The following is a 6038-nucleotide window of genomic DNA, read 5'->3' as shown; positions in this document are numbered from 1 at the left end:
CAACAACATAGACTATAATGACAGAAAATGCCAAATAAAGTACATAAATAATAATAATAATTATTATTATTATTGAACTACAATAAGTAAAAGATAGAGTTGAGAAAACACAATCGTATTTTTGTCATGAGAAAATTGTAGCAATAGATATAAAGAGTGTCATTAAAATTCTAAAACATACACAAAAGTGTATCATAAGAAATAAATGAAGATAACATAAAACTAATATTTAAAATAAACCCCACTGTAGTAAAAAATATGTATTTTATCAGAGTCCACATGCTCTGCTGACAATATGGTTTCCTTAGATCAAATAAAAAATGAAATATAAAAAAAAATCTTGATGAATAGTCAATTGCTTCAACCTCACTTTGTCTGCCTTATTCCTCAGTAATATTTTGTCGCCACGTAACCTCAGAGTAGCTATGCAGCACTAAATGCTTACTGAGAGCGCCGACATGTTTGGGGAAGAGTCCTCTAGGAGGAGAACCCTCTCCCCCACCCAGGGGAGGTATCAGTGTTCTTCCACACTGTGGAGAATGCCATGCTCGGCTTTCCTGGCTTCCGCTATGCTTTGCCTACAACCATTCACTTTAACCTTTTCTCTCAAGTACCTTCCAAGCTAATGAGTGGGATCATATGTTGTGCAGGTGACCCCAGAGGGAATCGCACCCCTAGTTCCATGCAGGACCACCTGTCAGGCTTTGAGTAATTTGTCCTTGTGCTCGACAAAGACCTAAAACGTAATTTAGAATTATTCCAGTGCACGGGAGAACTCTGTGCAAGGGTAAAATAATATGACAATTTAAGTTATACAGCTACTTAATGCTTACTTATCGCTAATGATGCATACTGCAATCATAGGAATGAAAGAACTGATGACAAGAACCCTTAACTACTGACTCATCTTGAAGTGAGACAAACACCAGACTGAATTGTTACACCTTCTTCTTTTTATTGTAAACAAATTACATTTATGACATTCAAGGAAGCAGTGAGACTTCTATATAGTAACACTTATTTGGCATTGGTTATAAATTAAACCTCAATTATGTATTATAGGATAAAATAATGAATATAATCATAGAATAAATGCATTTACTCACACTAAGGTCTGTTTAGATTATTTAGTTACATGTTATCAAATTTTCTCACGTATATATGTTTATATACATATAAACAGTGGAAAGTTGGTTTCTTCTTAGCTACTGTTAGTTCCTATACAACATATGCATGCATGCTTTATCATGATAAAGCATGGCCTTTCCATTGAAACACTCAAGATTAGCAAACTATGTCAAATTTAGAGCTGATATAGCAACTCGGTTATTAACATATTTTTGGTATTAATGGATGTTAGTTGCTGCTAAATGTGATGAATTTACAGTCAATATTAATGTTTATGAAGTTTGACATTTGTCCAAAGGGCAAAAGGAATTGAACCTTGATTATTATTTTTTTCAGTGCTTAGATTTTGTGATCAAGCTAGCTTTTAATCCTCTCAGGTATTTCTGCTACCCCATCATTAACCGCATAAATCAGTTTCACTATCTCCAACTCCTCCTCTCTTTAGCTCTGTTACAGGACAACCGGACACCATTATGTCATCTGAAATACCGTTCTTAAATCTCTCTCACAATGACGCCTAGCTACCAGCTGAGTCAACCTGCAACCTAAATCCTCCAAGGGGAGATTTCAGCTGTTTTTCGATGGAAATCTAGTTCTTCTAACTGTGTCTGTCATGAGACCTTCCTGTACTTTCACCTGCCGACTATGCTTGGGAGAACAAATCATATTGTGCGTCTTCCCTTGTTTCCGTCTCCGGTTTTAAAGGTGTGGAGGAGCATTTTTGTTCTACTTCCTCTGAGATTTTCAAACTGTTGACTTTCTCGCACAAAGTAATCCACCGGGGTTACGTCATCATGGCTTCGATATTTGATATTCGCATTCTTCTTCTAGCTCTTTTCTTTGGAGTTTATAATAAATAAATGTTATTTTGGGGTGTTTTACTGAACATTGTTTTACAATACAAACAGACAAAATTTCACCAAGTATTTTGTGTTCAGTTTTTAGTGCAGATATAACTTTAAAGTAACTTTTCAGCAAGATACATGAACTTAAGTTTTAAGTCAAAAGTTCCTTAATACTGATGAAAAAGGACTAGTTCCACTGGCAGATTATTTTACTTATTCCAAGACATTTTTCCAATGTTATAGGTGAAATAATCTACCAGTGGAACTAATATTTATTTGAATTTGAATACTAAATAATTATTGGCTTAAAACAACCTCCTCTTTCTTGCTGAAAAGTTAAAGTCAGTGAAAGTCAGTGTTGTCTGGACTGAAATGAGAAAGTGAAAATGAAAAACATTAACGTTTACTGAAAGTAAGAATTTAAAGGAGTTAATTAATCATATTAATTGTAATTAAAGTAATTTAGCTTGTGACATTGTGAGGAATCTAGTCCAAGGGAGCAACTCCCATCTCTTGATTGACAATTACAACACTGCTCCCTCTGCTGGCCTGAACTGTATCTTACAGTAGATTTTCTACATCTATTGTACTTGTAACAAAGAAGCGGAGTCAACAAAGCAGAAACACACACACACACACACACACACGGGGAGCACAAAAGGGGAGCATACCTCCCTTTGTTACAGACTCATGATGTTGTTTCAGAGTGAGCTCTCAGCGCTGCTGCTGTTGACATCGCATCAGCAGATCAGCAGATGCAGACAGACAGTTCTTAGAATAAGAACGGAGATTGTTAAAATGTTTTCATTTTACAAAAAAAAAAAGTTTAACCACATTTTGTTTGGGGACTTCTTTTTTTGTACCTTTCATCCATTCATTGCGAACGAACTCAAAATTACTCGGAATAATCACCTTAATCTAGATTAAGATATTCTAGCATTTCGGATGTAAACATTTGTAGGCGTGCTGGAGCTACTCTGTGGCTGAGGTGTCTGAAAAACAAAGTGCAGTTCTGGGTAAAAGCCAGATGGGAGCCATGTGGTTGATTGTCATAATTACTTTGATACGGTTCAGCTATTGCTGACAACATACAGTCCGTGTTTTTGTTGTTGTTTTGTTTTCTATGAGCAACATGGCTCACTGCCCAGGGCCCCATACAGCCAAAGGGTGAAATGAACAACCCCACCAAAAAAAAGTTACCTGTCATATGCTCCCCAAACATACACCATAGCTGCCACGTGAAACAGAAGTTATTTGATTATTGATTTATATTGGACTCCAAATTAAAGGTCAGCTTTTAGGGGTTATTTACTTCGTCTGATCAGCTTTAGTTCAGGATTTAACATATTCAGAGTTGGTCAAACCTGAACTGGATTACTGACCAGCGATTCTTCAAATAACCGACTAGAGAAGATTCCTTTTTGTTTTCTCTATACAAGTTCTAAATCATACATACATCTACAGACATCTACATAAACTGCATGAACAGTGGGATTTTCGACAGCTACTGACACCTAACGCTGTCGTGCGCTTAGAGATTGAGGGCTATCGGCAAGAGTTTTTTTGTCAGAATGGAAAATTGTGGGGAACTGCGAAGAATAGACAAAAACTATGTGTGTCCGTGTTACACTATCACTCCCCTCCCCTTGGGCCTAGGAGAGGCTCTCATATTTAAAAGAAGTTGCTGGGAGCCATGAAAATGCAAATCAACTCTTGAGCACCGGCCTTTCTGACTGTCATGCGTGTTGTAGTTCACCCATTTTCCCTTCTGTGCACCACCCAGGTCTGTTTACCAGTTCCAGGACCTGGCCAAAACCCCTCAGTGTTATTAACTTGAGAAATAAAGAGATTTGGTTAAGTATAAAATACGCATTAATGCCGAAAGTGTTCTAATGTTACAAGTCATACAAATGGAACACATACAGAGTGACATTCACCATCCAGCGCTTGGCCACACTTAGCTCACCTTAGGGATGTAACCAAGTGTGCATCGCTAAAGTACAATTTTTAGGGTAAATCTGGTGATGCATTGTCAACATTGCATGTCTGTCCAGCTCATCCAAGATTGTGTGGTGGAATGCAGACAGAGCCACCGCTTTACACATTTCCAAGAGAAGTGTTTCTGCTGACGTGAGAGCACTGCGCTCCCCAAACATACACCATATGCACCATAAAGCACATCAGTTGTGTCAACATGTGACAAAGTTCCAGTCATTTGCACATGTAAAATATTGGTCATTATGGTACCATAGGCACATGCTCATGGCATACTAAGTTGTTGCTGAGTCTTCTGAAATCGCCTCCTATTCTGGACTTTGTGATTAAACATTCCTACTAGCATATTGGAATAATGGCTCAAAAAAGCCCGTATTCCAACATGTACTCCTTCAAATGGAGTTGTAAATGCATGTTGGTGTTGCAGTGCATTGGGCCAAACAGTCTAACACATTTTGAGAAGTCTGCAGGTATTGTTCAGTTATAGAAGTACGCCATGAAGAAGTATGATTGGAGAAAGAATATTCAAAAAATGATCTATCTTATCCGGTAAAATAAATCTTACAGGTGTGTTAGGAGCACTGAACAACTTAGTTTTGGTTGAATTGACGATATAAAAGCAGAACATGCAGGAATACATGCAACATACTTTTGTTGAGCGTGATCTTCCTTTGACATTCCACCCATCTGTAGATTTATCAATACGTAACTTAATCAAAAATAAGAAAGAAAAAAAAAACATGTTCCACAGTGGTTCGTTGTACAAAATATATTTTTGTGAACAATATTCAAACTAAACTGTTCACTGATTGTTTTAAAGACCCAGAGTGAGGTCATATAGGAGTATCAATCTGTATTTTACACCACAATACGTGGCTGAAGAAACTACAGATAATTTATCAGTACATATAATTACTGTAGTTGCTTAGCTCTTGAGTTTAAATTGAACAAAATAGTTGAAAGTATGTGATACTTTCTGATAGAGTATAAGCATTTTTATTCTTTCTTTTTTTATTTATTTTGTTAGTTAAGCAATAAATATACAGTAACTCAGACATGATCAATCATATTTATTATATTCTGTATAAACTAAAAAGGAGACAGTTCAAAGTAGAGTTGAGTAAATAAACACCTACACAATTAAAATTTTTGCAATTAATTCTAATAAAAAAATATATTGTCACGTAACGTTTGAAAAACAAATTTTCTAGCATTTATTTTTTCTGTCAACTTCCAATTCACACTCCCGTCCAATTGGTGGCAGTAATGCGCTTTTACAGTTGATCAGGCAACCGCCATTAAACTCCAGAGGAAGACCGAATTTTTAGCAACATAAAATAAAGTTTCACAATGTACACCAAAAACTAACTGTATGTATGTAACAAACTTCTACCTTCTTGTCATTGCTTGCTGCACTACTGACGAGTTCAGACGTACGCAAAGCGCTTTCAGATAACGACGGATTTGAACAACGATTGTGTTGTAAAAACATGTCGAGGGAAAATTACTCCAATAGTGAGAAAGCAGAACAAGGCTGGGTAGAGAACGGACCGTCTCCCATTGAACTGCAGAGAGAGATCCAAAGACTTGGATCTGTTTTGGAAAAGGAGAGAGCGAGGTTGTGTGACCTGACCCAAAAGCTGGAGACCACCCAGAAAGAACTGGACAAGACAAAGAATGAGCTACAGACACAGAGAACTATCAAGAAGATTTTTATGAACAAGACATTAGAGTTAAAGGCAGAACTAGATGCGACAAGGAGAAATGTCTGCAGAGAGAGTTGGAGCAGATGAAGACTTCATACAGAAACCTAAAGTGGAGGTATGAAGCGGATGTTTCTACCCTAACACAGCAAAACAAGAATTACCAGCTCGAAATGACTCGTTTGAAAGAAGCTCATCTAGAAAAAGCTAAGAATGACCTTGAGATTATCAACACACTGAGAGCAGAAAAGGAAGATATGGACCAGAGAAGGAGAGAAGAGTTGTCTGTCCTGCAACAAGAATCAAATAATACAATAAGACATCTTAAAAGTATTCTGGACCTGGCTACAATTTCTTTCGAGGGACT

This window comes from Xiphophorus maculatus, chromosome 14 (genome assembly GCF_002775205.1).
Source record: "Xiphophorus maculatus strain JP 163 A chromosome 14, X_maculatus-5.0-male, whole genome shotgun sequence".
Classification (NCBI taxonomy): Eukaryota; Metazoa; Chordata; class Actinopteri; order Cyprinodontiformes; family Poeciliidae; genus Xiphophorus; species Xiphophorus maculatus.
This window is presented reverse-complemented; position numbering follows the sequence as displayed.